The sequence below is a fragment of the Mustela putorius genome, unplaced genomic scaffold (genome assembly GCF_011764305.1).
Source record: "Mustela putorius furo isolate JIRA1106 unplaced genomic scaffold, ASM1176430v1.1 tig00000738_pilon_pilon_pilon, whole genome shotgun sequence".
Lineage (NCBI taxonomy): Eukaryota > Metazoa > Chordata > Mammalia > Carnivora > Mustelidae > Mustela > Mustela putorius.
In genome coordinates this window covers 9,385,722-9,409,443 of record NW_025421463.1, presented here as the reverse complement: position 1 = coordinate 9,409,443, position 23,722 = coordinate 9,385,722, and positions in this window count along the sequence as shown.

Sequence of the window (23,722 nt, the reverse complement as noted above, 5' to 3'; positions counted from 1 at the left end):
CTTTCACTTTTCAAGAGTTCAGACCCTGAAGCAGGAGAAACCAAGAAAGGGAGTAAGCCAGGGAAGGAGGGAAGCCAAAATGCCCTGGGATGGCCACTGCTAAGGAGAACAGATTTCTCCACCTTACAGGACCATCTTCCCATCAGCCATACCAAGTACGTGTTAGGATGGTTTGCCCCCAGGATGGAGGGGTGAGGAGGAGAGAGAACTTATTTCTCCACTCTCATGTTCACCCCAAGGGGGGGTATAAACAGCACCCCCAGTCCTAAAGGTGCCTGATATTTCTGTTTCAACAGGGAAGTTCTAGAGCGGAAAGCAAGAGGCCCACAGCATTCTACTCGAGGGAGGTGCAGTCAGGTTGGGCTACACGAACTTGGTCAAAATCCACAGTGCAGGAGCAGCTGGGCCCAGTGCAAAATAAAAATGCAGGGCCTTTGTTCCAATATCATTAACAATTTCAAGGCAGCTATGGCAGAACATTAAACCAAGCATGAAGCCCTTCTAAGCACGGGATCTCTAAGCCCCCCGGGGTATCCGTGTACCTGTTCTATTTGTGGAGAGATGAAGAATGGATTATCCCATGAAAATGGCCAAGAAGTGTTTTAGAAGAATGAGTCAGGCTTGTCTGAACTTTCCTGTCCAGCTGCACAGATCTAGTTGGTAGACATGACAGGACGGCTGGCCTGAAGGTCCTGAAGACAGGCAGACAAGTGGAGGGGAGAACATTGGAAGTGGCTTCGGAGATGGGTCCAGTGCAGCGTCTGACAAGGTGGTTGTCTGGAGATAAGCTTAGAAGAATGAGGTGGGGCCAGCACTGGCGGGGACCTGGAGGAACGAACCTCTGTCTTGTAGGTGATGGAGCATTCTAACGGAAATGGTGATCTGTGAGTACAATCACTGGGTTGTATGAGCTTATCTAAAAGATGGGAGTCCAAGCAGAAAAAGTGGAGATGAGCAAATTGGGTGTCCTGAGGGTTGCATTAGGCAGGAAGGGCTTCAGGAGATGAGGAGACACTGTCTGGGGAAAGAAAGAGAGTGGGAAGGAAAACAGGGTCTTTCATCTCTGGTCTCTCCAAGTACCGGGTGAAACCTGGAGCCCCAGCTGGCACTGGAAGTCTCCGCCACAGAAGCTACTGAAGCAAGGCCTCGTCTGTGTGTGGTCAGCAAGGACAATGGCTTCCATCTCTGTGGGGAACCAGGACAACCCTAAACATCACTAAAGTCACACCATTGTTTCTTATGGGGGTACTGTTTTCCCATTATCCAGTGTGGCTTGGATCTTTTACCCTCCCATTACCGTCCCTACCTGCCACCCATGCTGGACCAGGCACCGCCATCTATTATGTCCCTGTGCAGCCCTGTGTTCTATACCCTTCCATGATGCATACCCCGGGGGACTTTATCCCTCTGGGACTGGCCCACATTCACTCCCCTATTTCCAGCCTGTATCCCTTCCTCAGACGTGATATTCCACACTGTCCCGGGATGTAGATACCAGATTCTGAAGTTTCCTCCAGCATGACTTGGGGTCTCCCCAGCCTACTCCATGCTATACTTTCTTTAATAGACACCCAGGATTCTGGGACTGGGCCTTGGAAGCCCTGCTCCATAGCCCCGCCCTTCTGAAGCTCACCATGGTCTCATGAACCAGCTGTTTCCACCTCAATAAGATGAAGGCCTTACGCTTTGGGGTCAATCAGCCAGTCCCAAAGGGAGGATCACGTAGTTATAACCCCGTTTCTATGTCATTCTATAGTTTAGATGTAGATCATATCAGACTCAGAATCCTGAGGCCCAGCTGAGACCACTGGAATCAGGAGCAGGTGAGGTCCTGTGATTCCCAAGCCACAGCATTCCCCACCCACTCGGGGCCCCATTCTAGTGGTCTAGTCCAGCTCTGCCTGGATCCACACTTCAGTTTGCCGGCTCACCTGCATTATGTCCCAGGACTGGAAACTGGGGATTCAGCACACCTAGACCTTATATAAATCCTCAGGTCATTCCGAGTGTTTGTTGCTCTCCTCCTCCCTGGTCCCAGATCTGCCCCTCCCTGTGCCTCAGACTGTTGACTGAGTGGGTCCCCACCCAACAGACCCCTCACCAGTAACTGCCCCCCACCGAAGCCCACATGCTTCTTGTAAAGTCAGCCCCAGCCTGTTACTGATCTACTCGTTGCTGCCCACCCATTCAACTACTTCAACAAGCCCCACTGCCAAAATTGGGTTTGACATGGATGCAGCCCCTCAGCCCCTATGCCTGGTCATTCCAGCTGTCCCTTCCAGAGCCTGATTCTGTGGCCAAACCAGTTTCCCACCTCCCACAGTGCATGGTCCCGGCTCCCTCTCCCACGAGTGGCCAAACCCCCAGCGAGCTGATTTCCGAGATGCCCCAACGCAAGCAACACCACCCTCCCCAGAAGGCCCTATTGATCGTGCCCACACCAAGCACAGAAATCCAGACAAGAGGGGGGCCTGGGTGGATCTGTCGTTTGAGCATCCGACTCTTGATTTCAGCTCAGGTTTTGATCTGAAAGAGATAGAGCCCCGCATCAGGCTCCAGGCTCAGTGGGGGGTCCACTTGAGACTCTTTCCCTCTCCCCTGCCCCGCCCACCCCCATCCCTCTTTCTCTTTCTCAAATAAATAAATAAATAAATCTTAAAACAAAACAAACAAATCCAGACAAGAGAGAGTTGATGCAAGCAGGAACCTCCACCAGCTTCATCCATTTGGGAATTATCCATTCACCCATTTCTTCATAGTTAACAAATATTTGTCAACCAAGCTCCATATGCCAGACACTGGAGCATTGTAGGGAACAAGAGCCAGAGGATCTGTCTTCATCATGTTTAGCATCTAGTGGGGACAGCAGGCTTCAGAGGGTCACCCCAGACACCCCAGGGCCTTTGCACTGGCAGTGAGAGCTGCAGAGGAAATGCACAGCCCTGGTTCACAGAACACAGAGGGACCTGTGACTTGCCCTCCATTTTTCTCAGCTGAACGTGTCAAGGAGACCGAAACTGATCTGTCTGATTCACAGATTCTTGGGTATTATTTCTTTCCCCTTAACTTTGGGACAAGCCATAATTTTACAATTCAAGTACAAATAAAAAGCAACTTACCACCTTCTGAATTATTACCATCAGTTCTATTAATAGCTTTCATCTCCTCAGAAAGAAAGAAAAACACAGAATAGAATTCTCTGGATAGATAAATGCCAAGTCTTGTTTCCTGGTTGTGGTTCACATTACAGAAAGGAGTCAGGAAGCAGAAGTCAGGCGCCTTTGGGGTTTCACAGGCCAGAGACCCCATGCATTTTCCTAATTCAAATAGGATAAGCCTCAGAGGCCCTTAATGCAAGATGGTTTTTAAGTATTTCCCAGCTCCCTGAGAAGATAAAACCACTTCCTTCATCAGAATTATTCAACAGTGACACTACTGCTTAGCATGGGGAGAGAGGGCACTCGAATTTCTCCCCTGGCCTCACCTACCCATGCTGACCCTCTTTTCTCCCAGAGTGATTTGCATTTCGGCAAAACCCAACCCAGAGCTCACGCCCACTTCCCTTCCTGGTGTCTTCCCGTCCTGTCTTCCTGTGACCCATCCCCGGTGCCTCAAACGCCTGCAGCCACTGGCCTCCCCGGAGCCCCCTCCAGAGGGGCCTCACACTCTGAGAACTGAGGCAGATGACAAAAGCCCTCTGTCCCTCAGTTTCCTGAGTAGGAAAAGGAAGATAACCATCATACCTCCCTGAGTGGGTTTTGTGAGAATTTAAGGAGGGAGTTCAGATCAGGTCCTCGGAGAGTGGGGGCTTGTCTGGGCCCCATAGAAAGGTTAGCTCTTGCTTATAATAATAGTAGTCCCTACACATGCTTTTCAGGATTCGTGTGAAAACCAAATGCAGGAACGGTTCTGGACAAGGCATTTTGTACTCTGAGGTGTGAGAAAAGTCTCCAACGTTGAGGTCAGTGAGCAGGTGTCATAGGAACAAAAGAGCAGGGGCTAAAAGAACGGAAGTAGTCCTCAGAGATGGTCCCCTAGGACGAGGACCGGGCCCATTTTTAATCACTACGGTTTCCCCAGAACACAGGTGAGACCTCGTAGTTACTGTGGGAAGGAAGGAGGGAAGAGAGAGAGAGGGGGAGAGAGGAAGGCAGAGGGAGAGCGGGAGGGAGGCAGGTGCTTCCAAAAAATGGAGTAAGGGCAGAGAACCTGAGGCCAGGAGAATGTTCTAGGGCACTTAGTGCCACGTGCAGCTCCTCATGGGGACAGCGGGGGTGGGGCGTCTGTGGGGGGGACAGGCAGCCCCTGTGAAGGGCAGGAGGCAGACCCCAGGGAAGCCGGGGCGGTGTTTGCCCAAGTCACATCCAGAAGAGGGTGGCCACACATTATCCATGCGAGCGTGGAGACTCGCTTCAGTTTTATACTGCCCATACTTTATTTTAACAAGCCTCTATTCCTACTTGACAGTAAGAAAATTACATTCAGTCCAGTTCGGTCCACACAACCCCATGTAGTCATTTCTCTGGAGGCACTTTTGTTTTAAGACTTAGTCTTATGTCAGGCAGGTAGGTGTTCGACATAATGTAGGTATTATGATTAGTCGTTGTCGCCCTTGTCATTAGAACGTGAGCCGTAAGTGAGCCAGGATGCAGACTGACTTGTTTACCACCGAAGGCACAGGACCTAGAACATCCCCTGGTCCATACTGTTCAATAAATACTTGTCGGATGCATGACTGTCCCGTTCGCAGCCTCTAGCCTGATATACCCTCTGTCCCCACTGTGAGGGGCCTCCATGCTACCCATTCCTCCAGGGGCCACCAGCTACTACATCTACTCTATGGCACATTCGATGGTCCCTGGATCCCCAGCAGGGTCTTCGGTGCAGCCTCCCCCGTGGGGAATCCTATTGACAGAGCGTCCTCTCTTTCACAGAGCTCCTGGTTCTTCCTTCCACCAGCAGGTGTCTTGGGGTTGTGAGCCAGTTCAGGCCCATAAACTGCAAGCTCCCACCAAGCCCTTCCATGTGGGATCGGTCACCTCCTGCCACAACAAAGCTGTGTGACAAAGCACCCCAAACTCGGGGGCTGACAGCAATAAGTATTACCGTGACACACACGGGTCTATGCGCCACCTGGAAGGCTCTCCTTCAGGCTTGGGATCTATGGAGTGGTTGGCAGGGTATCACCATTCCCCATGTTTTTCCAGACAAGCAGGGGACTCAGGGCACTGTTCTTCTCACAGTGGTGGCAGATGTGCAAAAAGAGCTTCTCGAGCTCTGGGCTCAGGACTGGGTCACTGCGACTTCACTCACTCCCCATGGGCTAACGCCAGCCCCATGGGTCCCCTACCCTGACCTTGCTGGAGTAGAAGATCACACTCCATCTCCGACAGGAAGAACTGTGGTGTCACTGGGCAGAGGACATAGAGACAGGAGGGATGGCATGTTGGGAAGAATAATGCAACTCGCCCATCCCCACAGAGGGAATGTCCCATCCCTGAGGGCTGATCTCTCCCTCAACCATGTCCCTCCTCACTGCTCTACGCCCAGCTCATCTGCGATCTCTGAGGGAGCCACCAGCTCTCACGTAGGCTCCAGAAGGGATGCAAGCAACAGATCAGGCTTGTTTCTGCTCTTCACAGGATGACCCATGGCCTCCCAAGCATTCCCCTCTTGTCGGGAGGGCAGGATGACCTCTCTCCAACATTGCCCCCCTCCACCTTCCAGATCGCTTTATCTTTCCACTGAGGTTGGGACAAACCAGCCATACTCACACTCCACAGGGACCCATCTGAGGTTAGTCTTGGGGAAGCTGGCACCTTTACTTTTAGTGATCTGGTTGGAAATAGAGGGGAAAAAAAAAGCCTAACTCACTGTTCAAATTATTGCCACAGGGAAATCCTGGCTGTTCCATGACTCTGTGTAGGAACTGGGGGTGCAGAGGACAGTAAGAAAAGCACAGAAGGCAGGATGAAGATGAAAAAGAGAGGGGGATACTGCCCTCTCACAGGGCTTCGAGGAAACTCGAATAAGAAAAGGTGGGTGTTCGATAAATATTTATTTGACTTGGTTTAACTTCCCTCCACCTCTGGTGAAAGAGCTCTGGCCAGAAACACGGCGGGGTGACTTATTAGAAAAATAGCGGAAGCCAAGAATGTGGTCTGAGAATGATAGCGTGCCAGTGGAGAGGAGGAATGGAGCCAAAAAGAGGCATTATTCATCTTAAGCTTCTGTAAGCGCCAACCTGGTCCAGGCACAGTTTTCAAGTGGCTCATACACACACACGCACATGCATAAACAAACCCTGTTATTATCCACAGCAAATAATATACTAAACAAATTTCTCGCTGATAGGAAATGGCATGAAACAAAGAAAAAGTAATAATGCCTAGAAAATGTGGTTAATAAAAGCACAAAGCTGGCCAACTTTCGCTCTTTAATTTCCATATTAAAATTATTACGAGGCATATGCATTAGGTGGGCCGTAGGCGTAAGCAGCTCTTTATCCACCACATAAAAGATTAAATCTTAGCTTAACCCACAGGCGGCATCTCCTACCACTAGAGCTAAATCTGCCCCATCAGGAACAGAGGCCTGGAAAGGGGTGCTTTAAAGAAACCAGAACATTGCTTCCTCCTGCTGGAGGTGACTGGGGCCATCAGGGTGTCTGATGCATTTTAGGAAATGAAAAGAGCTTGCGCAAAGGCACTGAGGTAGGAATGGGGGCCCTCAGGAGCCAAAAGGCCAGTATGACTGGAACACTCAGCGGGAGGGAAAAGTGCCTGGAGGCGAAACTGGGGAGCTACGAGTGGCCAGACCCTGCTGGGCCGTGAACTTTACATTTTTTACTCCTTGATTGACAGCAGCTCACTTTGGCTCATTTGGTGGTCAAACAGGACCGGTTGTCATACACAGAGTCCAATAAATCATCAAACTTTCCCAACTCATGTTATTGGGTCTTCCCTGCTGGGGTTTTCTTTCTTATATCGTAAGAAGCCTAGAAAGTCATGCCTTGACCCAAAACAAACAAACAAGAAAAATCTTACCCTGCCCGGCCCATTGGTGATGTGGATTCTTTACAAAAGCACAAGTCTCAAAAGTCGCTTATCTGCCCGCTGAGGGATTAAAGTTCTGCAGCAAGGACTAATTAGCTCTTCACAAATCCGTGTTCCTTTCACCCTGGGAGCACAGTTAGGCTAGGTTTCAAGGCTTCTCTGCTGTTAACTGGGGATATAGGACTGAGTCCCGCCAATGAGGTGTGGGCAGGAGTGAGGTATGCCTCAGCCAGGGGGACCTGCATTCTCTGTATTCCTGTCTGCTGGTGGACCTCAATGCCGAGAACAGCCATGGAACCCACCTGTTGAAGATGGCAGGACCACCACCAGCCTGGTTTCCTCCAAAACAGTGTACAGCAGAGCCCATTCCTATCTGCACCTTCCCCTTGATTAGATTTTATGTGAGGGTAAAATACACTTGTATTTTATAAGTCAACTGAGTTTTGGAGTGTATGTCCTAACAGCCACTAACATTGCCTTAATACAACATGCAATCTGGCGTCTGACTGAGTTCCTGAAGGACAGTCTGACTTTCTCACCACGTTGAGTTGCTGAAAGCAAGACTCGTGATCCTGGAAATTCTCTTTCAAAAAGGAGATGCACAAAATTTGTTGGAACAGGATACAATCACAGCAGGAGCCCAGTTATGCAATCCAGCTGTCCATTCGGGAATCCCCGAGTATATTTTTATCATCTGTTGTTGCCTGGCTGTTCTCCACCTCCAGGGTCAGTGAGGCAACAGAGTGGAGATGTGGTGTCTGCTGCTCAGGAACCACCCAGACCCTGGACTCCATCAACTTTTTCATAGAGATTTTCCTTCAGGGCCCATTTGTAGATCTTGGAGACCCACCAGTCATTGACATTATGGGGGAGTCCTGTGAATGTCCTTCCAATCACCGGGCTGCAGGGACAGAAGGCACTCCTCAAGTGGGCATTAGGTCATGTTAGAAGTCAGCAGAGGTTTGGGATTGGCTGCTACTTGGCTTTCATTTCACATTTGGAAACTTCTAGCAACTAGAGAGGAAGCTGGGTGAAGGGTAATATGAGGAGATCTATGTCTCTTTCCGACCACTGCCCACTTCTGTGTCTTAGCAGTCCTCTTCCTAGAGAAAAAGGCTGAGTGTGAGCTCCATGTTGAGCTCTTACAGGGGAAAAGTGAAGTGTGCCTATGTGTATGCAAGTATGTGCATGTGCCTAGGTGTGTCTGTGTGATAAGTATGAGTGTGTGCATACATGTGTGATGTATAAACATAAACATGTCTCTGTGTGTCCAGTTGTGTGCATGTGTGTGTCTGTGTGATGTGTGTGTGTCTATGTGATGTGCATGAGTGCGTTCGTCCATCTGTGTGTGTGTGTGTGTGTGTGTGTGTGTGATTTTTGTGACCGTGTGTATCCATCTTTGAGCATGGACACGTCTGCATGTGTCCATCTATACGCATGTAGTGTGTCTGTGTAATGAGTATGACATGCAGGTGTGTCTGTGTGATGAGTGTGTGTGCATACATATGTGTATGTGTGAACATGTCTGTGTGTCCATCTTTGTGCATGTATGCGTCTATATGATGTGTATCTGGGGGGGGTGCATGTGCGTGTGTGCTGAAACAAACTTCTGTGACAATCACAATTCAACCATCTGGACTTGACAGTAGCAAAGCCGTAGTAAAGGCTTTTTGTTTAGTAAAGTCATCCGTGTTATTGTCACCCATGAAGAGGAGGGCAGTGACTGAGTGAGCTGTGTAAAGACGGGCTCAGTGGTTGGAAACCCAAGCGATGGAAGAAACGCACATGGACGGCAAGGTCAGGCAGCCCTGAGTTTGAATCTAGGCAGCGCCATGTGGCCTGAACAAATTACCCAAGCTCTCCGACGTGGAACTTTCCTGCCTGTGAAGTAGGGATCACAGCAGCTATGCGAGGCTGTTGGGAGCATCAGATGGGATCATGGATGTAAGCCTCTGGCACAGAGTGGATATTCATCAAATGGTCACCATCATGACCTTAGAATCAATAGACCCCTTGGTGGCCTGTTTATTATCCAACTATTTTATATGTGGGGTTTTTTTGGGGGGTGGGGGTTGTGTTTTAGTTCAACCAATGAACTCCGTGATTGCTTACCTGGGCCTGAGTCCCCAAAGAAAACTCAAGAGCTGCACTGTCCAGTATGGTAGCCACTAGTTTCATGTGGCTGCTTAATTTTAAACTTAAATCAATGAAAAGTCAGTTGCATTAGAAATTCGGTTCCTCAGCTGCTCTAGCCACGTTTCACGGGCTCGGAAACCCCATGCAGCCAGTGGCAACTGAGGGGATCCTGCAGACATACAACATTTCCACTGTCACAGAAAGTTCTCCGAGACAACGTTGGGCAACAAAGTAACATAAAGACTTATGAGCTATTTCCCAGTCATTCCAAAGGCTTAATGAAAACCATACATTTACCTACAATGAGACTGCCCAGGTTAGCTAGTGCACCCGGGAGACTGCTTGGCTGGAAGGAGAGCAGGCTTGGTGAAAACACTATTAGTCTCCTCTACTGCAAAGACCAAATAGGTAGGCTGAAGAATGAGCCAGAGCTCCTGGCCCTGCATTCAGACCCCAGAGGACTATCTTTGCTGTGGGTACAGTGACTAGTGGGCAGGAGCAGTCACCAGGTCAGTTCCAGTCCCCAAAAGCCCTCAAGTGGGGAGTATGCAGGAGTCTGGGACTATGAAGCCCAGGTTTTGGTGGCAAAGCCAAAGAGACAGGATGGGGTTGGGAACAAGGACAAAACCAGGTGTCAGGGGTGTGGGAGGGAAGACAGCACTGACCCCAAGGAGAGCTGAAATATCTGATGGTGAAGATCACTGGGTGAGAGCAGCTAAGTGTCCTCACCCTGTGTGTGGGGCACGGACTCTAGAAAGTAGGAGGAAACAGATTTAGATATTTATTGTCAACACCTAAAAATGCTCATCTAGAAGTTGTGCATTTGACTCACGAAAGTGGAAAAACAAATTATATATTACTTTATACATGCACTCTATTTGGTGGGTGTAACTGACTGACATTGCTGAGAGCTACAGGATCTATTCTCCCCCTTTCCTTCTTAAGAGAATCCCAGTTGTGTCTAGGGTGGCAATGTCCCTGGTTATGAATATCCATCTCCCATACTCACCGAAAGCTAGGTGTGGCCATGGAGCCAGTTCCAGCCAATGCCATTTAAGTGTGGAGCTTCTGAGAAAGCTACAGTTTCCGAAGAAAGAGAGACTGACTTTTTACTGGTTCACTCCTTGCATTCTTTGCATTTCTCCAAAACTTCCCACCTGGAATTCAGATGTGAAGGCTGCTGGGTATGCAGCAGCCATCTTGTGACCCTGAGGCTAGAAGCCATACCCTAACAGATCAGAGCAGATCGGGGAACTGGATGAACCTGGGTCCTTGATAAGTTTGTATCTGCTCTAAACCAACAAATTTTAGACTTCTTAGTACATGAAATAAAAAAGCAATCCTCTATTTGTTCAAGCCACTAAAATCATCATGTAAATTCTGAACAAAATAACAAAAAGCACTTTATGGAGGGCACCCTAGAAAAAGAGCACTTTGGCATGGAAAAAATAATGACCAGATTTGCAGGCTCTAAAAGCAAGTTCTGAAATAAGACTACAGGTCTTGAACGCTGGTTCTACAAGGACCACTCTCCTATAACAAGCCTTTGTGCAAATCAGAAAAGCCAGCTCCTCTGAGCAGATGCATTCCCAGTGGGCTCACAGCTTGGAGAAAATTGTGTCTTTTGGGACACCTGGGCAGCTCAGTGGCTTAAGTATCTGCCTTCAGCTCAGGTCATGATCTCTGGGTCCTGGGATGGAGCCCTGCATCAGGTTTTCTGCTCAGGAGGGAGTCTGCTTCTCTCTTCCTATGCCCCCCCCCTACTGCTCGTTCTCTCTCTCTCTCAAATAAATAAACAAAATCTTTTTTAAAAATCGTATCTTTTATTTAATCAGATAAAAGCTCCATTGCTCTGGACAAACACAACCTCATACTAGGGTGCATGACTTGCTCCGCAGAGTGCCAGCTCGGTTTCCACCTCCTTGAACAGCCATCACTAAGCAGTGAAAAACATCTACAACCACACAGAGTCGTAGGCCTCCACCACCTATTGACTGAGGCCAAGCTGACTGCGGTCACTTTGCCTCATTTTTCTTATCTAAAAGATGATCCTAATAATAACCTTCCTTGCTGGATCATAGACTGGGGCACTGAGCTGGACATTTCTTTGAAGCAATGGATTTGAGTCTGAACCCCCCATCTTTGTAGCTATGTGACGTGGGCAAAGTCAGATCAGCTTCTGCCAAAGGGGGTAACAAGAGCATCTCCCTTTAAGGGCCACTGTGTGTATTGAATGTGTATATCAACGTCTGGAAGACAGCACTCAATAAATAATAACTGTGGTTAGCAATGTGATCTCTGTCTTCTTCATCATCTTCACTTTCCTTCCCTTGTGATTTGCTTATAGCCTGTAGAAATCTGCTTGAGCAGCCATAACAAAATATCATAGATTAGGTGACTGAAACAACAAAAACTTATTTTCTCACAGTCTAGAGGCTGGCAGTCCAAGATCAAGGTTCCAGCTAATTCACATTCTGGTAAGGGCTCTTTTCCCAGCTTGTAGATGGCTACCTTCTATGTGCTCACAAGAACTCTTCATTGGATGTGTGGATAGAGAGCATGATCTCTCTTCTTCTAATAAGGTCACCCGTCCTATTGAATTAAGAACCCATTCTTATGACCTCACTTAACCTAACTACCTCCTAAAATCCCTATCTCCAAATAGAGTCACGTTGGGGGTTAGGGTTTCAACACATGAATTTGGAAGGACGTAGTTCAGTCCATGGTATAAATCCCGAATTGCTGGCCAGCAAATAAGACTCTATTACTTTTAAATTCAGGATTTGATTGAATGTGACACACCCTCCACTTTCATCCATCCTCATACCTCTTCATCAATCACACCACTGCCTTGATATCAAGTAAGTAGCCTTTTTGACCTTCAGCCATCTCTCTCTTATTGGACATGCATCTAGGAAGTATCCTAGAGTTTGAGAGTCTTTTTCAACATATACTTACATTTTAAGTTAACCCTATCCAACAGAAATTTGCAACTTTATCTTATAAAGGGTCAAATAATAAATATTTTGGTCTTATCAGACTACCTGGTCTCTGTCACAACCACTTAATTCTACTGTTGTAGCACAAATGTACACACAGACAATGTATAGATGAGTAGGCATAGCTGTGTTCCAATAAAGCTTTATTTACAGCAACAGGACGTGGGCCAGATTTGACCACGAGCTATCGTTTGCCAACTCCTACTTCAGAGGCGGCATGGTGAGGTAAAAGAACATAAGCTCTGAAATGAGACAAATTTAGGTTTTTATCCTGGCTCTGGAACAATGATGTTGAATGATTCTGTTTGCGCTTTTAATGCTGTTTCCTTGGGTATTAAATGAGAATATTCACCCCTACTTTGGAGGGTAGCTGTTTGGTTATAAACTTGTGTAAAAGGCCTACACCATAGTAGGCATGCACCATGCAAATGGTCTCTGCTTAGTTTCCATCAGCATTTTTGAAGTTGTGGTTCTTCTGATCAACCTCAAAACAGGTGATAACGTGGCCGTGCAAACTGTGCTTCCCACCTTGTCAGGAAGACTTCACTCTCCACCATGACTGTGTGTCTGTTATCTCCACAGTGGTATCTCCACAGCAATTGCCAAAAGTTGCATTGGACCAATTGAGGAAGGAGGGATTGGACAACACCATGTAGATCTATTTTTACATCAGCCTAAGTAGAAGCTTCTCTCAGAGGGAGAGGAATGGGCAGAGCATGGTCTGGGATCCCCTAATGCCAGGAATAAGGGGCCAGCCCAAGTCTGGGAGCTCAAGTCAGGGTTTCATGGCTGAGAAATAAACAAGACAGGACCAGAGGTGAAAATGCTGCTCTGTACTTCATGCTGGGGCAGCACCTTGTGGAAAGTGGAACCCACAAAGTGCCAGGTCCATGGGCAAACAGCTGTGCGATCTCTCCTTTATCCCCTCACTCCCAGCCATAACAGATGGGGTGAGAACAAGTGAGGAGAATCACTGACAAGATGTCCACTTGGGAAGAGCACCACTGACATTTGGAAGAAAGCTTGAATGAAGTGTGTATCTTGGAGCCCTGATCCCCTCTGCCAAGCAACCCCCAGCCTGAGTGTGTCTGGTGCCGTGTCTCCCAAGGAAGGAAGGAGCGGCTCCAAGGAAAGGGAGCAGAGTGGAGAATGAGGTTGGAGAAGAGTGAAAAGCCAAGCTGGGGACATACTGAGATTAACTGAAGTAGCAGTGACACCACAGTGGTGGGATGGATGACCAATAACACCACCATGTCACCCACAAAATCTCCAACCACTACTGTCCACTAATGTGTGGTATGAGTGGCTTCACCCAGAGGCACGAAGAGAAGATGAGATACATGACTCCATCCTCACTGTGCTGAATGGAACAGCACAGGACACCAGAGCAGTCCAGGAACAGCGAGCATCTGGGACTCTACAGAAACCCCAAGCTCTGCATTCCCTGAGGGCTGGCAAGGGTTTCTGTCATTTCTGCTTTGGAGGGGCTGGGTGTGTGGGAAGACCTGAGGTAAGCATGCAAGATAAGAAGCACAGAAGCTTGCACGTTTCATCTTTGCCACAGCGGCTTTGCAGGGAGGACTGGGAGCACTAGGAACTGAGACACAGGAGATAGCCGTGGAAGCCCCAGCTCTGCACTTCCAGGCTGCTTGACCTTGAACAAGTTCCTTGACCTCTTAGAGTGTCATTTTCATCTTCCACGGTGCCCGGTTCCTAATCGCCCTCAACCACTCTTCAGTGACTTGCAAATGAGCCTGGTGCTAACAGCAACCATTATGCAGAGATAGTACACAGACTCAGCCTGTGGGAAAAGCCTGTGATGGGCGGGAGCAGCACGCTGTGTCTCTGCAGAGGAAGGAGGTGTAGGGGCCCGCCCCAGCATCTGTCCCAGGATCTCTGGGGCATTCTGCAGTCCCCTCCCCCAAATATACAGCTCTGCATAATTCCATGAATAGGCAGAGGATATAAGCTGGGATCATATTGAAAGTTGCTCACAATTGGTACAATCAAAATGGACCCCACCTGTAAACTGGTGTGCACCCCAGCCACACATATAAAATGCTCTCTATATACTGTGAAGAGAACCCCCATAGTGGTGGGCAGACGTCTGGGACAACGGAATATCAAAGCACACCTTTGTACGAAAACATGCTCCATTCTTCCCGGCAGAGCTACACTTCCTACCATGTGATGTTAGAAACACCCCTTCCCTCCATGAGATTCAAGTTCCCCATCTGTAAAATGGGTATAGGAATAGCCTGAGGGCTGAAGTCAGGATGTGACATAATAAATAGTGAGCACTTGTTTGTGTCCATTTTCCCCAAAGCAGGATCTGGGGCAAGGATTGGGGGCCAGATGTTTTATTAAGGAGAAAGCAGATGGGGTTAGAGGGGAGCTGGACAGAGAGAGAAGGAAACCACAAGGGCACATTTTAGGAGTCCAAGCCTGATGCCCTGGGGAGATTTGGGGTGTAAAAAGCCACTCAGACTTGGACGATGTTTGTCTGGAGGCAGAGGAGTTGGTTTTTTTACACTCACATAGTCCACTCCTGGTTTTAAGCTTCTTAGAGGGGGAGTGACAGACTCTCTAGCACATCAGCTCTCCCTGTGGTCAGGAAGGCTCCGGTGCCTGAGGACCGTCCTCCGAAGGTGGCAGGGGCACATGCCAGCTGTAGTAGCAGCGGTCAGGGGAGGGGATGACACATAGAGCCATTAAAGGGACCATGCGGATGGGGCGGGGGCCAGCACGGTCAACCACACTACCTTGCACAGGAGATTGAATTAAATAGCATCAGTATATATATCGGGCTTTTTCATCTTCTCACCTTTTCATCTTCTCACCTCAATACGATCCCAGCTTTCATGTGTCACACCTATGGGTGTGACAAGACTGATAACCACTTATCTGACTCTTACCATCCATGTGTGAGGCACTGTTCTAAGTGTATTAACTTAGGCAATTCTCACCCAACCCATTCCTATCCCCAGTTTAAAGGTATGAAGACTAGGCCACAAAGAGGGTAAGTAGCTAACTTGAGGTCATGCCACCAGTTAGTAGCAGAAAAGGTATTTGGGTGCATAGACCCTGCTTTTAAGAACCATGTTACATTGCATTTAGGTGGAACCAAGTCCATGCTCTTGCACACTCTGTCCAATAGGTGAGCTGTTAGGCACATGTGGCTCTATGAAATTAAAGTTAAAGCATTAAAATTAAATAAAATGAAAAGTGCAGTCCCTCACCCACACCAGTCACCTTTCAAGGGCTAAATAATCCCATGCAACCCGCAACTACAGTACCAGATGGTGCACACACAGAACATTTCCAATGGAAAGTTCCACCCAACAGCTCTGGAGAGAACAGAATCCTAGGGAGAGAGAGTGCAGGTGTTAAGATCCAGGACCTGAACTGAGACTGCTGTGGTCCTTGGCCCAGGTGTGACACTATTAGCTGTGTGGTACTGGCAAGCCTCCATTTCATTACTTTTTAGAATGGGCATAGAAATAGCATCTCAGGGGCGCCTGGTGGCTCAGTCAGTTGAGCATCCAACTCTTGATTTCAGCTCGTCATGATCCTGGGTCCACAAGATCAAGCCCTGCATCAGACTCTGTGCTCCGTGCACAGTTTGCTTGTCCCCCTCTCTCTGCTCCTTCCCCCGCTCTGTCTCTCTCAATAACAAACAAATAACAAGGGAGAAGGGAGTTGAGGGAAATTGGAAGGGGAGGTGAACCATGAGAGACTATGGACTCTGAGCAAGAACCTGAGGGTTTTGAAGGGGCCGAGGGTGGGAGGTTGGGGGAACGAGGTGGTGGGTATTAGGGAGGGCACGGATTGCATGGAGCACTGGGTGTGGTGCAAAAACAGTGAATACTGTTATGCTGAAAAGAAATAAAAAATTTAAAAAATTTTTAAAATTTAATTAAATTTAAATTTTTTAAATTTAATAATAAACAAATAAAATCTTAAAGAAAAACAAAAGAAAGAAGGAAAAAACAAATAAAGGGAGAAAGAAAGAGAGGGAGAAAGGAAGGAAGGAAGAAAGGGAAGAGAGAAGAGCGTCTCCTTCTCCTGTGCTTATTGTGAGGATGAAATGTTTTCAGGAACATAAACACCTGACACAGTGCTTATGGGATAAACACTAGCTATGGTTACTCCTGTTATACCTACCTACTTTTGTTATTGTTTTGGTCACTGTTACTATAGAGCTGGAGGGAACTCCCTAGGAGCTCATACCATAACACAGATGGAGAAACTGAGGCACAGAGAAGAAATTCAGCAGGGAGGTGGCAAAGCCAGGACTAGACTCTCTCTCCATTCCCTGGATGGCCATCTTTCCACTGGTCTGTGCTATAAAACAATTCCATAGCCATTTTAGCTCTTCAGCTTCAAGCTTTGTCTATTGGATTTAAATATTCCATCTCTGACCAACCGTGAAACCATGGAAACTGAATGGCAAATTGAAAAGGCAGCAAACAAATTAGCTTGCAAAGCCCCACAAATGATATAATCGCTCCCGTATTTAAGCTGCAGATATTCTCCGCGTTTCAGCCAAGGCCTTTCTCAATTGCTTTTGTAAACGTGCACTGCGTGTCCCGTGTTCAGCCTCACCCCACACAGTATGGGGGCCAAGCTCTACATCCATCCTCAACTGCAAAGATTCAGAGCCAAACTGCAAGGGTGAAACCTGCCATTGACCTGGTGAGGTGAATTTACCCCCTTGCCCTCTGCAGAAAGGCCAAGCCCCATGAGCTGGTCTTTAATCCTGATGTCTCTGCCCTCCTCAGAAGCTCCAAGAATAAGCAAATAAGAGTGGTGTCCTGTGGGTGGAAAGAGAGAAGAATTGCTTGGAGTGAACCAAGTTGGAAATTATAACAAAAACCACCAGAAGCATGGCAGGCACCTGTGGTAGATTGCATTAATGGCCCAATTCTTTAGCCTACACAACATTCAGAGCTTTTGCCATTTATGCTTCCCCGTTTTGCTGAAACATAATTCCATGGCCCTGTGGGTCTTTCATAGGCCAATGGAATTTTAGTAAATGTGATGCAGTCTTGAAATGCTCATGTGTAACTGAGCTTGCCAGCTCCTCTGCCTCTGCCATTACCATGAGAACAAGCCTGTTCACCTGGAAAGAAATGGAATCAGTTGGATCAGTGCTGCCTCAGCTTAGCCTACTCAGACGAGTGTAGATCAAAGTAGAGCACATGGTACTCCCACACCTGCTGAGCCACAAAAGCATGCACGAGTCCAGTTGGGATCAATATGGAGTCCATCCTAGACCAGCTGATCAATAGCCAATCCACAGAAGCATGAGCTATAATAATAAAGCATTGTTATTTTAAGCCACCGAGCATGGGGTGATTTGTTACATAGCAATAGCTAGCTGCTACAGCATCCTTGATTTCTCTCTCTCTCTCTCTCTCACTTCCTAAACCCAGCCCATCAGCAAACTTGAACCAAATCTACTCACCTCTTTTCCAGTTCCATAACATCATTTCTCATGCATGCCACTAGAGTTGACTGTCACCTGGATCTCTCACCTACACTCTTGCCTCCACTCCTTTCTCTACACCAAAGTCAGGATTCTTTTCTCAAAGAAAAATTGAATTATATCTCTCTAGACATGGAGCTGGGATACATCTGAGGTCAAACCCCTGTTGCATCTTCTGTCCTCTCTCAGTTCTGCTCATGTCCCTCTCCCCGAAGTCAGACTGATCTTCAGGTTCTTGGAGCATGCCAAAATCTTTCCCACCTTGAGGTCTTCAGACCAGCTGCTTTCTCTGCCAGAAAGGCTTCCTTCCTTTCTCTCAGCATAGCTGGCTTTTTCTCTTCCTTGCATCTCAACTTAAACTTTCCTTCCCTGAGCAGTCTCCTAAGGGAAGGGTCTCTCTATCTTCTCCATCCCAAATTAATTGCCTCTTTCTTTCTTAGAATTAATAGAGCTGGCTGCTGTTTGATTTGTCTCTCTGTTTACTTTATTCACTTACTCCAAAATTATTTATGGGTCTCCTGTTATGTACCAGACTTTGTTCTAGGTGCCGGGGAGATGGCAGTGAAGAAAAAAGACTAGGTTCAGCCTTCATTGAGCTTTGCTTCTTGTGTGGGAGAGACACACAGGCTTGGGAACCAATAACCTGTGTTTGAATCCTGGCCTCTCTGCTTTCCTCCTGTGTGACCACGGACCTAGGGTTTAACCTCTCTATGACCCAATTCCTTTATCTATTAAATGGTGATAATAGTGGTGCTATATTATAGGGTTAATGTACTTTATTAAATTATAAGATCCATGGAAGATGTTTAGCATGATGCCTGCAAAGAGTGTTTCAATAAATAATATTTTGGGGGGGGGTATTGGTATCATCAGCTTCATCATCAGAGAAAGAGACTCATCTATAACAACCAGGATAGATTTAGCTGCAGAATATCAGATGCTCATAACAATAGGACCAAAAGGTAAGAAATTATCTGGATCCTGAATCAAGGAGCTCTGAGGACAGGGCTGGAATGGAGGCTCAGGAATGGTTCAAGGACCTAGACTCCTTCTCTCTTTCCTCTTCACCAGGACTAACAGGTTGGATTCCCTCCTTGTATGTGTCCCTCCTGGCCACAAAAGACCATTGTACCTCTATCAACAAGCTTGTGTTCCAAACAGAAAGGGAGTAAAAGAGGCTTGCCAGTCAAGTGTATTCTTACCTACAAAACCCAAAGCTTTCCTGAATGCCTCATCCCACCGACCTCCCTGAAGGCTGAGTGCCACACCTGTGCCATATGGCTGCCCCCACCTGTTGGGTTGCTGGGAGAAGGGGGCTGCGAACAGGGGCTGGTTCAGCACCAACACTGACGATCCCTAGAGGCTGAATGTGCTCTCCAAAGATGTATTCAATTCCTAATCCAGTACCTGTGAATGTGACCTGCTTTGAAAATAGGGGCTATGCAGATGTGGTTAGTTAAGATGAGGTCACACTGGAGTAGGGTGGGCCTTTCATTCAATACAATCAGTATCCAAATAAGAAGAAGAGAAACATGAAGGGAAAAGATAGGCATGTGACAGCAGAGGCAGAGGACCAGGGGATGCTGCCACAAGCCAAGGAGTGCTGAGAGCCCCCAGAAGCTGCCAGAAGTAAGGAAGTGTCCTCCCCTAGAGACATCGGTGGGAGCATGGTCCTGCTAACACTTTGATTGCTGACCCCAGTATGTTGCCTTCTATTGTCCATTTGTTTGTCTTTTGCCCACAGAGACCAGAAGACGTATGATATTTTTTATATATTTTTTATTTTTTAATAAACACATAATGTATTATTAGCCCCAGGATTATAAGAGAACAAATTGCTTCTGTATTAAGCCAACAGTTTGTGGTACTTGTTACAGCAGCCCTGGGAAATCAACTCAGGGACACTGCTATGCCAAGTAAATAAATGGACCCCATTGTGTGGAGTGCTAAAATTGAGGGTTGGGTTAACCTGATTTCACTGGATCATTCATTCATTCATTCATTCACTCATAAAACACCAGCCTAACCCAAGCAATTTGCCCAAGCTAATATTATAGCCCCTTGAGTGCTGAAGGTGAATCATGGCAACTACATCAGATTCTGAACCCCTCATCTTCTCAGTAACTCCTATTCTTGAGGGTCTCCAGGGCCCCTTGTTCAAGCAAGTTCACCTGGCCCCAGTCACTACTTAAGCTGATATGGAGACAGGACTCAGCGCCAACTGCCTTCTGTGCCTGCTGGCAGCTGCACCACTGGGCACGTGGCTGGTGATGGGGAAGTGTGACCCGCAGCCAAAAGGATCCAAGACCCCTCAACTGCAGGAATCCCCTCTGAGGAGCTGCTGAAACAATTTTGGAAAACACATGCTAAGAGCTGAGGCAGGGGCTCAGCCTATGCCATTACTTCAGACAAAAGACATATTTTTATGTAAGTGGGTGGATTTGAACCCTGCGTTATTACAGCATCAGAATGCCTTCCCTGCTCTGCAAAATCTCTTGAATAACAAGTCGCCCTTCTCTCCTAAGGTGGATCCCTTCTGTTACTTTTTTTTTAGTTTATTGAGCAAGTCTTATGCACCATGACCCATGCACGATTATATTTCTGCTTCGTCACACAGGAGAAGATAGGAAAGAGGTGATTTTAATCCTCGCTTTATAGACAGAGAAAGCAAAGAAATTGCCCAAGGCCAGTCAACAAGGGGCAAAACTTGAACTCAAATTCAGAACCATCTGGTTCTGACTCATGAGCTCTCTTGACCATTAAAACAATTCCACAAGCCCATAAATTGTGCTTAATGATCTCAGGAAACCAGTTTCTTTATTCACCTCTTATGGAATTTGAGTAAGACAGTAAGATAGTTCTGCCATATTTCACAAAATAATATGTTAATCTTCTCATACTTGAGCTTATTTCCTATAAATTATTTCCTTAATATATCATACATCGCCTGTATCCCTGGAGCTAATAATACATTATATGTTTATTAAAAATAAAAAATATATAAAAAATCATACATCTTCTGGTCTCTGTGGTCAAAAGACAAACAAATGGACAAATAGAAATATGTATTGAAAAGAAAAAAAAAACTGACCATGACGTCTTTAAAATTCTTTGTGTATTATTTTTTTAGACTTGAAGACCCACATATATGCAGGCAAGTTTTAATCTATTTTATCAGCAACATGACTCCCAGTTTGTTGAATAAAATGCACATGTGTGTCACAGTATTCCGCACACCAATAAATGTTTCCAAGTACTCACACTCCTGAATCAATTAGAGAGTTCAGAGAAGTCTGAGTTCGAATCACAGTTCCCCTATGTCAGGTGAAAAACCAATCTGGATTTAAGATCGAAGAGACTTTATTCCAAAAGGCTATTGCAATAGAGAGAACATTTGACTTCAAGATATTTACACATCTCAAAATCCAACAGAAGACATCTTTTCTTTAGAGGGAGGAGTTACAGTGCTAGCAAGGACTTTGGGGGAAGGCTGGTGGGCAGTGAGACTGAGCAAACAGCATTTACCTGGGTAAGTTAGCAAGATTTCTCTTTGTGATTGGAACCTCAGAACACACTGTTCTGCACCTTGGTGCTTGCTTAAATGGGTACGGCCAAAACTGAGGAGCCTGTAGGAAGGAGGCAAGCTTGACTATAAAATTTGGTCAAGTCAAGCTCATGGGTAATTTTGAACACTTTGTCACCCACTTCTGAGATGTATGACCTGATCTTTTCTGCTCTAATATTTGGTTTCTTTTTTTTTTCTTCTTTCTCCAAAATGTGGACAATATCTGATCCTTACTTCGGCATAGTGAAGATTAGGTCAAGCCCTTCAGAGGGAACCCTGGATCTCTACTCCCCCAGGGCCTAGAAGAGTGCCAGTGACATAGTATGTCCCTGTCCATGTTAGCTTCTATTCTTACACACCTTCACCAAGAAGACTGGGAGAGGCCACATGCACTGATGTTTGGAAAGTGTCTGTAACATTGCAACATGAGAGCAAGGCTCTTCTCACATTCTCTGTGCCTGAGAACCCTTCACTTTCCTGCAATGACAACGTCTCAGATGCAGCCTTGGTAAATTTGTTCTCAGCTGCAGAGAAAATGGATTAGAAAGTTCAATAAAAAAGGAGATTCTCTTTTCTGTTTTTTTTTTTTTTTTTATGCATCTGGTAAGGAAAACAAATACTTTTTCTCACCCAGGACATTCTTCAGACCTATTTTAGACTGTGATGCCAGAACTGAGCAAAATGCTCAAAATCTGGAAACCTCCCAGGTGGTCTTCAGTTCTTAGGAATAAGACCTAGGAGTTGGGAATGGAGGAAGGGAAAGAAATGAGGTGGTGTGAAGAAAGGGGAATGTGGCTCACTCATCTCTGCTGTCTTGCCCAGCATGGGGTCTGGCAGGTGGTGGGTGGCGAAGAATCATTTCTCCAAGAGAGCTGTGAGAACCCATATGACAGGCACTTCGCATGAGCCATCTGGTAGACTCCAATGTAAGACCCCACACGGAGCTTCCGGGCTCTTCATGACCCAGCACTGCCCCCTCTCATCTCATTCCCCACCCCATCCCCACTTCCCCAAGTCCTGTCCCCTGTGTCCACATCAACCTCCTGGCAGGGCTGCTCCTTCCTGGGCCAGATGAACTCCTCCCTCAGGCTGCTGCACTGGCAGCTCCATTGACCTGAAATCCACTCTCCTCCTCACATGACACGAGTGTCTGCTCCAATATTAAGAGCTCCTAATCCCCATGTAAAACAGAAGTCTATTTTTCCATGTTTCTTTTTTGCTCACAGGACTTACTACACTTGAGATTATCTTTTTAAATTTGGTCTTCTAAGTTCTTGTCAAGACCCCCTGAACGTAAGCTCCATGATGTCGATGACTTGGTCTTATTCACCACCAGCTCTCCATTGTCCAGAACAGCACCAGGCATGTAACAGATGCTTGACAAATATTGCTGCACTATCTCATTTGCTTCAGCCCAGGAAGAAGGTCTGTGGTCTCCATTTTCCAGATGAGGGAATGAAGATTCAGAGAAATGAAGCCACTGGCCCGGAGTTGTATAGCTCAGAAGAGGCAGTCCTAGGTTTGAGTCCACATCCATCAGCTTCCTCTGCCACCTGCTGCTGCCTTAGAAATAATACTGTTAAAAGTGACTCTGAGTTCCCCCACAGCCCCTAGAAAATAAGAGCTCAGCCTGAACCCTGCAGTGTGGATAGGCCATAAGCTCCAGCTCATCAAAGCACCAGCCACTTACATAACCCCAACCATTCCTCCAGAATTTGATATCAGAAGACCCGTTTGCTAAATTCAAATGAACTGAGACTGTCTGCACTGCTTTCAAAATTATTTATTTTAAGCAGTTGATAATAGGAACGCTTATAAAGAAGACACCCACTTTAATAACATCTTAATGTGGCAGACAACAGGAGCAATGATCCACATGATATCTGGTCTTTGCTAATCATCAGCTCAAATAGCCAGCATACGCCTTAATGGACAGTCTCCATTGAAAGTCCAGCTGTATGAGGGGCGCCTGGGTGGCTCAGTGGGTTAAGCCACTGCCTTCGGCTCAGGTCGATCTCAGGGTGCTGGGATCGAGTCCCGCATCGGGCTCTCTGCTCAGCAGGGAGCCTGCTTCCTCCTCTCTCTCTCTGCCTGCCTCTCTGCCTACTTGTGATCTCTCTCTGTCAAATAAATAAATAAAATCTTTAAAAAAAAAAATAAAAGTCCAGCTGTATGAGAGAGGAAGAGGCTTTGGTTGTAGCAGGCCAAGACTAGAGCTCCCAAGCCCCAAGGAGGCTGCATGAGACACAGTAAAGAGCTCAGTTTTTGGAGCCAAGTGAACATTACAGTCTCTTCTCCCAGTTGCCACCTGCAAACTTAATAGGAAGAAGGGTGTGATCAACCTCTCTGAGTCTCATTTTCAACATCTGCAAAATGGGGGCTGGGAGACACAACAGTGGTACCAAAATCCACAGGTTATTGTGGAGAATAAATAGTAATGTGTATACAAAGTGCTCATCACAGTCCTTAGCATGTAGCA